Source organism: Hemiscyllium ocellatum (assembly GCF_020745735.1).
Source record: "Hemiscyllium ocellatum isolate sHemOce1 chromosome 27 unlocalized genomic scaffold, sHemOce1.pat.X.cur. SUPER_27_unloc_24, whole genome shotgun sequence".
Classification (NCBI taxonomy): Eukaryota; Metazoa; Chordata; class Chondrichthyes; order Orectolobiformes; family Hemiscylliidae; genus Hemiscyllium; species Hemiscyllium ocellatum.
Genome location: NW_026867492.1, coordinates 6,831 through 19,556, shown reverse-complemented (window position 1 = coordinate 19,556; position 12,726 = coordinate 6,831). Strand labels below are relative to the sequence as shown.

Here is a 12,726-nt window from a genome sequence, read left to right as displayed (position 1 = left end):
ATATAATCATGAGGGGGACAGATGAAGTGACCGCCAGGTATTGTTTCCCTAGGGTGGGTGGTTCAAGATTAGGCAGCAAATTTGAAGGCGAGAGGAGAAAGATTTCAAAAAGGCAGGAGGGGCACCTTTTTTTCAACACAGAGAGTAGTTTGTGTGTGGAGTAAATGTCCAAAGGAAGTGGTGGATGCAGGTACAGTAACAATATTTAAAAGACATTTGGATAAGTACATGAATAGGAAAGGTTCAGAGGGATATGGGCCAATCTAGGTGGGACTAGTTTAGTTTGTGAATATAGTCAGCATGGACTAGTTGGGCTGAAGGGTCTGTTTCTGTGCTGTATGACCCTGTAACTGTTCTGTACTGGTCTTAAAATCATTTTCTTGCCTTCCTCCATAAACATCCACTTCTTTGTTGTTCTAAAATCAGATGAGCTCAGCCTTGAATATATTCAATGATCCCCTAAGTACAGAGAGACTTTTGCTAATATAACACTTGCCTTGCTGATTGCTTGCTGCATCTGTCTGACAACTGGCAGTGACTGGTGTAGGAGGACGCTGAGGCCCCTTGGTATGTCCACACATCATTCCTAATAAAGGGCTCGTGCCCGAAATGTCGACTGTGCTGCTCCTTGGATGCTACCTGACCTACTGTGCTTTTCCAGTATCACACTTTGACTCTGGTCTCCACCATCTGCAGTTCTCACTTTCTCCACATCCCAGTCCATCACCAATTAAACAATACACTTCCTTTCTGCTTTTATTTCCACAGAAAGGCTCTAACTTCACATTGTGGTACTGCATTTGCCATGTGTTTGCCAATGGTGGTCTTCTCTACATCGGGGAGACAGAGCGTAAACTTGGGGAACGGTTCACCGAGCATCGCAGCTGGGTCCACAGAGGCCAACCGGACCTCCCAATCACCATCCATTTTAATTCCCCTTCCCACTCCATTCCTGACATGACCATCTTTGGACTCCAGCGTTGCCACACCACACCAAGCCACAACTTGGAGGAACAACACCTCATCTCCCGCCTGTGCAACCTACAGCTCGAAGGACTCAACATTCTCCAATTTCAAATAACCTCACTTCCCATCCCCAACTACCTTCAAAGCCCCGACCCCTCATTTCCAATCCTCCCTGCCACCAACCAGTTTCCTTCCTCCCCTTGACCAACCAGGTCGTACCCTCAGCCTGTCTTCACCTATCCCCACTTCACCACACTGCCCCTTGCACCCCCTTTATCTGCATCTCCCTCTACATCCATTCCCAGTCCTGAAGAAGGGTTACAGCCGAAACGTCGACTTCTCCATCTCCTGATGCTGCCTGGCTTGCTGTGTTCTTCCAGCCTCCTGCCTGTCTATTTTGCTAATTGAGACACAGACTCAGACCAATGTTTCCAGAGTCTGTCTCCTCCCGGTTTCACTCCCTTTGCTTTCAGTTGCTGCAAGTCAACAGTTGAACCACAGAGTGGAAAAAGAAATGGAAAAGGGGGCAAGAAAAGAGAGTGCCGTGCTCACAGATCTTGGACAGAGAAAGGAATTTACAGTCTGGGTGAAGCTCAATCTTCATTCAGAGACAGGAGCAGAAATAGCAGCTTCAGAAGCTCATGGTCCAACCTCCGCATTGAGACAATAGGAGGGCTCTGATTGGCAGGAGGACCAGGCTCCTTCCGGTCCGTCAGGGTTTCCCAAAGGTTCGTCTCCCCGTCCATCAGAGCGATGAGGGGCGGGGCCCCAAATCGATTTCACACATGCGCACCATTAGCACTGCTCACGGCCAATAGAACGGTTTACTGATCGCATGGGATTGTGGGTCCTACATCAGCCATTAAAGAGATGAACTCAAGTGTCCCATATGCCTTCTTAACCGTCCTTTTTCGTATGTTGGTGACATATACTTCAGGAACTAATCTTTAATCGATATTAGATTGATACACTGAGTGAAACACTGCAAGCATTCAACTCTAAACACTATTTCCAATTCGGTGTCAGTGCAGCACTCTTTATTTGTCCTCACACCAGGACAGAATCAATGCCCTATACCTGTTCCACCTGAACCTCGATTTTTGTTTAGTTTGCGGGTTCCAAATCTCTGTTTCAATCATTTACTAAAAGTTACTCATAGTACATGTGCATCGCTGGCTGGCCAGCATTTAGTTCCCCTTGAGAAGGAACCTTCTTCAACTGCTGTGATCCATAATGGTACAGTGACCCACAATGTCCTTTGGGTGGGAATTCCAGGATTTAGACTCAGGGACACTGAAGGAACAGCAATATGCTTCCAAGTCAAGATCGTGAGTGGATTGGAGGGGTACTTGCAAGAGGTTGTGTTCACAGGTATTTGTGGGTGGCACAGTGGCTCAGCAGTTAGCACTGCTGCCTCACAGCGTCAGAGACCCGGGTTCAATTCCCGCCTCAGGCGACTGACTGTGTGGAGTTTGCACGTTCTCCCCGTGTCTGCGTGGTTTTCCTCTCACAGTCCAAAGATATGCGGGTCATGCTAAATTGCCCGTAGTGTTAGGTTAGGGGTATGGGTGGGTTGCGCTTTGGCGGGTTGGTGTGGACTTGTTGGGCCAAAGGGCCTGTTTCCACTACTGTAAGTAATCTAATCTAATCTATTTGTTGCAGTGGTTGTTGGTTTGGAAGGTGTTTTCTAAGGATCTTTGGTGAATTTCCGTGGTACACCTTGTACACCGCACACATTCCTGCTTCTTAACAGTGGGCAGAGGGAGTGGATGTATGTGGGGATGGTGCCAATCAAGCAGGCGACCTTGACCTGGATGGTATCATGGTTTTTGAATGTTGTTGAAGCTGCACCCATCCAAGCTGGTGGGAGAGTATTCCATTACACTGCTGACTAGTGTTTTGTTTGGGGAGTCAGAAGGTGAGTGACTCGCCACAATATTCCTGACCTGTTGCCTGCTCTTGTTGACATTATGTCTGTGATTAGTCTAGTTGAGTTTCTGGTCAATGGTAAACCCCAAGGATGTTGATAGTGGGGTGTTTAGTGACAGTAACACTGTTGAATATCACGGGGCAGTGGTCAGATTATCTCTTTTGGGGATGAGTCATTGTTTGGCATTGGCGTGGCATACATGTTACTTGTCACTCATCAGCCCATTGGATATTGTTAAGATCTTGTTGCATTTCAAACTGAACTGCTTCAGTTTGTGAGGAGTTGTGAATCGTGCTGAACATTGTGCAATTATTGGCGAATATCTCCACCTCTGACCTTATGATGGAGGAAGGTCATTGAAGAAGATGGGTGAGCCTAAGACACTACCCTGTGGATTCCTGCAGAGACGTCCTGGAACTGAGATGACTGACCTCCAACAACCATAGCCATCTCTCTATATACCAGGTATACCTTAACACTTAAGATTCTCTGTTCCCTCCCCCCATTCTCTCCTCCCTTCCCCCCAGTCTCTCTCTCTCCTCAGTCTCTCTCCCTCCCCATTCTCTCTCCCTCCCCCATTCTCTCTCCCCTCCCCCATTCTCTCCTCTCTTCCCCCAGTCTCTCTCTCTCCTCAGTCTCTCTCCCTCCCCCCACCCCCGTCCATTCTCTCTCCCCTGTTGTGGGGAAAAACACTAGGCTCGGAGTCAGAATTGCGGTTCAATGACAGAGTTTATTGCACAAGGAAATCCCGGGCTCCGGGGAGAGAAAGACACCAACAGCACAGTGTCAGCTGCGAGACTTCTCTCGACCCGAGCACACGTCAAGAAACTTTTATACATCTTGTGATACAATCGGTCAGGGATGAGATTATTGTCTTTGTAACATGATTTGTTTATGGTAGTCCTTGCAGAATCGTTGATAGTGGATACAATCATTGTCAGTTCAGGCACAGCCTTTGTTAATTTCCGCTCAGTCGTTGTCAGTTTCAGTGAAGATATTGTCCATTTCAATGTCTGCATGGAAATCCATTGTTGTAGTAATGGGCGCTCATTGCTCTTCCTGAGAAGGAGGATTCCTGCAGCCCTGGCTATTAGCATTTGGTATTGAGTCTGTATCAAGCTGTTAGCACTTCTATAAGAGGTGTTGGCTGGACCCAGACACTTCGGCGGGCAGTGTTCATTACTCATGTGTATTCTCTCCCTCACCCGCCTTAAACTAATCACCTGGGTTGTGAGTCCATTATGCTGGCATTCCGGTGGCCCCCAGGCAGTGTCTGTATCTGCTCTGCTGTTTCTCTCAGTATTGTGATCCGGCGGCCATCTTGTGTGTCAAGTTGGCCAACTGATGGCTCAGTGACCATCTTGTGTATCCGTGTGCCTAGTGTCACCCTGCCCTGTGCCATCACCCACTTCTCCGCCACGTCCATTCTCTCTCCCCTGCCCAATCTCGCTATCAACCCCACTTATTCTCTCTCTCTCTGTGCCCCATCCATTCTGTCTCTTTTCTCCCCAGCCCCCACCACACTCGTCCTTTCTCATGCCTCGAACCAGCTTTGACCGCTGGATCAAGCCCTTCAAAGGATACACACACACACACACACACACACACACACACACACACACACACACACACACACACACACACACACACACACACAGAAAATGGATGATGATGACTCTACCTGGGAGCCGGGAGGGGTGAGAAATGGCTGATCTTCAAAATTGAGAATACCTAAAATGATATCTTCAGAAACATCGTTAAAGTCAGAATGCACATTCAAGTTTTTCAAAGAGCTGCTGAAATCTTTCTGAAACTTTCACTGAAATAAGCGCAGTCAGGCCACAGCTCAGGAGAGGCTGGGAGGGGTGAATGGGCGAAAGTGAGGACTGCAGATGCTGAAGATTAGAGTGGTGCTGGAAAAGCACAGCAGGTCAGGCAGCATTCAAGGCTTTTGTCTGAAACATCGGTTTTCCTGCTCCCTTGGATGCTGCCTGACCTGCTGTGCATTTCCAGCACCACTCTGATCTTGATTGTAAGGGGTGAATGGCCGAGTGAAGTTGTTCCAACTATCTAGAAATAGAGTCACAGAGCACAGAAACATACCCTTCGGTCTATGCCGACCAGATATCCTGTGCCGACCAGATATCCTGAATTAATCCAGTGACCCATTTGCCAGTATTCAGTATCCCTCTGAATATGTCCTATTCATATCCCCATCCAGATGCATTCTAAATATTATTATTGTACTAGCCTCCACCACTTCCTCTGGCTGACACGCACCATCGTCTGCGCAAAATGGTTACCCCTCAGAAACCTTTCCTCTCTCACCCTAAACCCATGCCCTCCAGTTCTGGGCTCGCCCCCCAACGTGGGGAAAAGACATACAAAAGTTGAGCAGCCAGACAGAATGCAAAAGTAATGAAGTGTCGAACCACAGCGAAAAAACAAATTGTGGCCCTACCCCTTTTTTACCTTTTGGCATTTGGACTCTTAAAATCTGACACAAACACCTGCATGCCCAGTGAGCATACTGCGCATGTTATCCGGTGTCAGTAACACAGTACGCATGCCCACTGGTGTCAACAAAACTCTGGGCATGCTCATCGCGTGCCAGCTATTCCCCAAGTTTACACTCGGTCTTCCTGATGTTGAGAAGACCACAATTTACAAACACGTGGCAAATGCAGTATCTCAATGTGAAGTTATTGCCATTGCTGTGAAAAAAAAGCAGAAAGGCAGTGTATTGTTTAAATGGTGATATAGTGGGATGTGGAGAAAGTGAGAACTGCAGATGCTGGAGATTAGAGTCAAAGTGCGGTGCTGGTGAAAGGCAGTAGGTCAGGCAGCATCCGAGGACCAGGAGAGTCAACATTTCGGTTCCGAGCATTTCATCAGGAATGAGATGTGGATGTGCAAAGAGGCTTCAGCGTCCTTCTACACCAGTCACTGCCAGTTGTCAGACAGGTGCAGGTGAAGAGCTTTTGCCTGAAATGTCGATTTTCCTGTTCCTCAGATGCTGCCTGGCCGGCTGTGCTTTTCCAGCACCACTCTAATCTAGACTCTGATTTCCAGCATCTGCACTCCTCACTTTTCCCTGACAGATGCAGCAAGCAATAGGCAAGGCAAGGGATACATTAGCAAGAGGAATTGAGTTCAGAAGTGGGGATGTCTCCCTGCGTTAGGGGGTCATTGAACATTATCCAAGGCTGAGTTCATCTGATTTTTGAACACCAAAGAAGTGGGTGTTTCTGGGGGAAGGCAAGTAAATGATTTAACACCAGTATAGAACAGTTACAGAGTCAGACACCAACAGAACCAGATCCTTTAGTCAAACTAGTCTAATGCCGACTATATTCACAAACTAAACTAGTCCCACCTTCCTGCATTTGTCCCATATTCCTCTGAACCTTTCTTATTCATGTACTTATCCAAATGTCTTTTAAACGTTGTTACTCAACCTGCATCCACATTCATTCCACATTCATCCCACTCTGTGTATAAAGAAAAGTGCCCCCTCCCCCGCCTTTTTAAAATCTTTCTCCTCTCACCTTCAAATTTGCTGCCTAATCTTGAAACCCCCACCTTAGGGAAAGGATACCCAGCAGTCACCTCATCTATGCCCCTCGTGATTTTGTAAACCTCTGTCAGGTCACCTCTCAACCTCCTGTGATCCAGTGAACAAGTCCCAACCTATTCACCTCGATGGTTGTGAATCTGCCAACAATCTGTTGAATGTTGGTGCAGGCTTGAAAGACCAAACAGCCTACTCCTGCTTCTGATGTGCTGTGTGTGTGTGTCCAGGACAGCAAGAGAACATAAGGCATCAGAGCAGAAATTGGACCATTCGAGGTTTGCTCTGCCATTCAATCATGGCTGATAGGTTCCTCAGCCACATTCTCCCACTTCATCTCCGTAACCCTCCATCACCATGAAACTCAAGAACGTATCCATCTCAATCTTAAATATCCTCAGTGGCCTGGCCTGCACAGCCTTCTGTGGCAGTGAATTCCATATATTCACCACTCTCTGGCTGAAGAAGTTTCTCCTTACCTCCATTCTGAAAGGTCTTCCCTTTACTCTGAGGCTGTGCCCACTGGTTCTAGTCTCTCCAACCAATGGAAACACCTTTCCAACTTCCACTCTGTCCCGGCTGTTCAGTATTCCTTGTTTCAATTAGGTCCCCCCCCCGAGTGTGGGCCTGTTAATCAGCATGAAGCAGACCCTTCAGGATGAGTTACAGCAGGGATTAGGGTCAGCAAACTGAGAATGGAGGGAGAGTGTGTGGGGTGGAGATTTTCAACTTAAAAGGAATAAGAGAGGAAAGAAAGTTCACTATGAATGAGAATTGATCAGGTGGGCTGATGGGCCAAGGAATAGCAGTTTAGTTTAGAGAAGTGTGTGGTTTGCATTTTGGTCAAGCAATCCAGGCAGGACTGACACAGTTAAGGGGGATATTGCAGAACAAAGTGACCTTGGAGTGCAGGTTCATAGTTCCTTGAAAGTGGAGTCACCGGTAGACAGGATAGTGAAGAAGGCATTTGGAAGGCTTTCCTTTATTGGTCAGAGCAGAGAATACATGAATTGGGAGGTCATGTTGTGGCTGTGTAGGACATTGGTTAGTCCATGTTTGGAAGACTGCATTCATTTCTGGTCTCCCTGTTATAGGAAAGATGCTGTGAAACTTTGAAAGGGGTTGGAAAAGATTTATAAGGCTGCTGTCAGAGTTGGAGGGTTCAAGCTATAGGGAGAGGCTGAAATGGCTGGGGATATTTTCCCTAGAGCATTGGAGGCTGAGGGGTGACCTTATAGACATTCGTAAAGGGCATGGCTAGGGTGAATATCCGAGGTCTTTTCCCCAGAGTCCAAAACTAGAAGGCATATGTTTGAGGTGAGAGGGAATTTTAAAAAGCATTTGGACGGGTACATGAAAAGGAAGGATTTCGAGGGATATGAGCCACATGCAGGCAAATTGGAAGTAGATTAATTTAGGATATCTGTTGGGCTGAACAAGTTGGACCAAAGGGTCTGTTTCCGTGCTGTATGACTAATCTTCTTCAGTGAAAGCAGAAGTGTGATTGTGAAGGCTGGAGTTTCAGAGCAGCTTTCAAAGATGTTTTGTCCTTGATGGGAGCAGAAGTTACAATGAAAACTTGCATTTGTGAGACAGCAACTAAGTGAGTGAGTACATCCGAGGTTTTGGTGGAAAGTGGGAATTCATTGCTCTGTGGGGATGAAGCTTTACCCTATCCAGTCCTTTCTGCTGGTGAATGAAACCAGGCTCAAGATTAGGAGGAGTAAATTTAGGACAGAGATGAGGAGGAACTGCTTTTCCTGGAGAGTAGTGAATCTTTGGAATTCTCTGCCCAAGGAAGCAGTAGAGGCAGCTTTGTAAAGTATATTCAAGACACACATTTTGCAATGGTAGGGGAACTAAGGGTAGTTGGGACAATGCAGGGAGGAGGAGCTGAGACAATGGATAGATCAGCCATGATCATAATGAATGGTGAAGCAGGCTGGACGGGCAAAATGGCCTATTCCTGCTTCTATTACTCCGAAACTATAACCCTGCATTTCCCATGGCTAACCCACCTAACTTCCATGGACATTATGGTCAATCCAAATCAAGGCCGGTGAGTAATGCAGTGATGTGGGAAATGAACATCAGAGAACGATAGAAAGGGACAAGGGGAGTAAATGTACCAGCAATCAAAACTGGATTCTAAACATCACAAAAATTAAAATTAAAAATGGTGTGTCTGAATGTGTGCTGCATTGTGACAAAAGTGAAGGAATTAACTACACACATTGAAGTGAATGATTGTGATCTGACACTCCCTACAGAGACATGGCTTCAGAATGACAAGGATTGGATCCTGAATACTGAGGGTGTCCTCAAATGGGAAGCTAGGTAAAGATGGAGGGTTGGCACTGCTACTGAAAGCACTGATCACAGGGTAGTCTGGTGTCACCTCGGATTTCAGGTCCTGATTTCTCTGTCCACTGTTGATCTCCCTGTTCCCTTCTAACCTTCTGGAACAATAAAGCATTCAGCCAATCAAGCCCCAACCCACAATCTCCCAGCCTGTCAACCATCCAGGCAGTGTAGTCACAGCAGGGAATCACACATGAAAAATGAAACCAAATTTGAAATAAATAGGTAGGTGCTTGTGTTTAATGTTTGTTCATTAGGAAGTAAACCAGAAATAGGGCTCTCCCAGGATTCTTATACTGCCCTACTTGAGGAATTCTCTGCCCCCTTATATCTAACTATTAGTACCCAGCTATGATTTACAACAATACTTACACCAACAGAAGTAAGGCATCTGTTCTCAAATAGGTAGAGACATACAGAATGGAAATTGACATTTTCTCTCTTTCATGCATGCACACACCACACACTCTCTGTCTCACACACACACACACATTCCACACACACACACACACACACATACACACATTCACTCCCGTGGACTTGTTTGTGTATGTTTGCAGAATTATAATTGCAAAGTTGGGCTGAAATATCACTTTTTGTTATAAAACTTTAAGTTTTGTTGAGAAGGTGTCTTACAGGTAGTTCTGGGATTTGCATGTTAATGATGCCTGCAACCCATTCGAAAATGGGTTGCTCAACATGTCATTTCAGTGGCAGGACACTGTCATGTTTTTCCATAAATTCTGTGTCTTATGACCTTATTCTCCTAATGAAGGAGCAGCACTCCAAAAGCTAGTGCTTCCAAATAAACCTGTTGGTCTCCAACCTGGTGTTGTGTGATTTTTAACTTTATCCATTTTTGGGGGATTTGTTATGCTAAATTATCCATAGTGCCCAGGGATGTGCAGGTTAGGTGTATTAGTCAGGAGGATTAATATTGAGCAATGGTTGAGGGTGAGTTATCCTTTGGAGGGTGGGTGTGGACTCGTTGGGCCGAGTGGCCTGCTTCTGCACTGGGGATTCTCTGAAGGGAAGGAATTCCTGCAAACTGTGCAGGGCAGCGCAGGCGCAGTGCGGAGTCCTGCTGACGGCCGAGCCCCGCATCTCGTCCCGCCCCTTTCTCTTGCCCCGCCTCCCCTACCCCTCCCCCACCCCCGAACAATTGATGGCGTCACAATGCGCGGAAGTGGCCCTGTCAGTTTCAGAGTGAAACTCCCTCCCTCTGGACAACTGTTCATCCTGGGAAGGAGAGAGAGGGAAGAGGGGGGAATCTGTTCACTTGTAGCAGCTGGAGTGAATCCAGGGAGGGAGCAGATTCTGCAAACTTAATTACCTGGGCGAGGAGGGACGGAAGGATGGCGTGGGACTGTTTTCCACAGAGTCTGAAGGGTGACATTCCAGACTTTTTATAGAATCCTGAGGGGCATGGATAGGGTCAATACTCAAGGTCTTTTCCTTCGGATGGGGGAGTCCAGAACGAGAGGGTAATAGGTTTCAGGTGAGGCGGGGGGTGGTGGGGAGGGAGATGTAAAAGAGATCTCGGGGGCAACATTTTTGATGGAGAGGGTGGTGCAGTTATGGAATGAGCTGCCAGAGGAGGTGGTGGGGTCTGGTACAATTCCAACAGTTAAAAGGCATGTGGATGGGTGCATGAATACAAAGGGTTTAGTGGATCGGGGCCAAGTGATGGCAAATGCGACTGGAGTCATAGAGATGTACAGCACGGAAACAAGCCCTTTGGTCCAACTCATTCTTGCCGAACAGATAGCCAACCCAATTTAGTCCCAGCTGCCACCACCCGGCCCATAGAGGGACCAAGTGATGGCAAATGTGACTAGATTAATTTAGGATATCTGGTCAGCTTGGACAAGTTGGGCCAAAGGGTTTGTTTCCGTGCTGTATGACTCTAGTTGGCTTTGGTAAAAGCAGAAGTGTGGTTGTGAAGACTGGACTTTCAGAGCAGCTTTCAAAGATGTTTTGCCCTGACTGGGAGCAGAAGAGTTTCACTGAAGTGTGCCTTGATGTCTCAATTTGCTCCCACCTTCCTGGGGGTCGTTAACCATTTTGTTCCACAAATAGCTGCATTGCAGGTTACCCCATGAATTGACACACTTATATTTGCTTCCCAGAATCAGACCTGCTCACTGTCAACTGTATCCTAGTGTTGTGGAGTTATCCAAAATGCAGAGAGATGTTAGTCTTGACGTTGTTGCATTTCTGCCCCTTTAAGATCCTGAATCAGCAACCTTCAGTTAAAGTGGAGTGAGGACAGAGGGGGAGAGAGGTGGGATGGTGCTTTCCATTTTGTGGAATAACAAAAGAAAAGAATATTCCACAGAAAGTAGAATTCCTTATTCAGAATTTCTACCCTGCACTGACAGTGATGACCTTTTGTAATCCCTTTTTACAGAGTATTTGAAGATCTGAAGACGGAAGTTTCAAAAACAACAGATGAAGGCCGTTTGCCCAAAATGTTGACTCTCCTGCTCCTCGGGTGCTGCCTGACCTGCTGTGCTTTTCCAGCACTGCACATTTCAAATCTGACTCTCCAGCGTCTGCAGTCCTCACTTTGAAAGTCACTCAGTCCATCAGGACCGCAACTATGATTCTGTGAGAAGGAGCAAAGCTTTTTGGTTCCTGTTTCAGTACGTTTTCAGCATCAGTGGGACTGGATGAGAGACCCTACCATTGCAGTGCACTGAGTGTGGAGCCTGAAGCAGTTTTTTGGCCTGGAAAGAGGAATTCACAGTGGAGAGAGTCTCTACCTGCGTTTGTGTGTGGCTGAAGCTCCGGCCATGGAGAAACCAGAGGAATCCCGCCCCGTGGAGAAACTGTGGAAGTGTGGCGACTGCAAAAAAACCTTCCATTTCCCGTCTGCCCTGGAGACTCATCGGCACAGCCACACTGGGGAGAGGCCATTTCCCTGCCCTGTCTGTGGGAAGGCCTTTACCAAGGCCTCCAAACTCCAGACCCACCGGCGGGTCCACACCGGGGAGAGGCCCTTCCGCTGCCCCAAGTGTGGGAAGGCCTTCAGGAATTCCTCCCACTTGCTGACCCACCAGTGGGTCCACACGGGGGAGAGGCCCGTCAGCTGCCCTGAATGTGGGAAGGCCTTCAGCAATTCCTCCGCCTTGCTGAGGCACCAGCAGGTCCACACGGGGGAGAAGCCCTTTAGCTGTCCCGAGTGTGGGAGGGCCTTCAGCAATTCCTCCGCCTTGCTGAGGCACCAGCAGGTCCACACGGGGGAGAGGCCCTTCAGCTGCCCTGAGTGCGGGAAGGCTTTCACCAATTCTTCTAACCTGTTAAGCCACCAGCAGGTCCACACTGGGAAGAAGCTGTTCCCTTGCACAGAGTGTGGGAAGGCCTTCAGGTAGTCTTCTCACTTGCTGACCCACTGGCAGGTCCACACCGGGGAGAGGCCCTTCAGCTGCCCCGAGTGTGGGAAGGCCTTCAGCCATTCCACCAACCTGCTGACCCACCGGCGGGTCCACACGGGGGAGAGGCCGTTCCCATGCCACGTGTGCGGGAAGGCCTTCAGCATTTCCTCCCACCTGCTGAGGCACCAGCAGGTCCACCCGGGGGAGAGGCCCTTCACCTGCCATGTGTGCGGGAAGGGCTTCACAGGCTCCTCCCACCTGCGGAGGCACCAGCGAGTTCATGTGCCATCACAGGGGGATTGAAGGAATGATGGCTGAGTGCCGTTATCGACTGGAGTATCAGCCTGGTTCAGGGGACTCCCAGGTTCGATTCCCACTGCGACAGATGGTGGAATTAGAATTTGGTCAGAAATCTGGAGTTTAGAATCTAACGGTGAAACCATTGTCGGTGGGGTGGGGGTGGAAGAAGTCCCCGTTCTTTTTTTAGGGAAACAAACTGTCGTTGTGGGAGAGGATTCACT

General features: G+C 48.0%; 1 pseudogene; it reads left to right on the top strand.

The window, feature by feature from the left end:
* LOC132807783 (zinc finger protein 850-like) overlaps positions 1 to 12,481 on the top strand; it is an 81,450-nt pseudogene extending 68,969 nt beyond the window's left edge.
* The last annotated feature ends 245 nt before the right edge of the window (positions 12,482 to 12,726 follow it).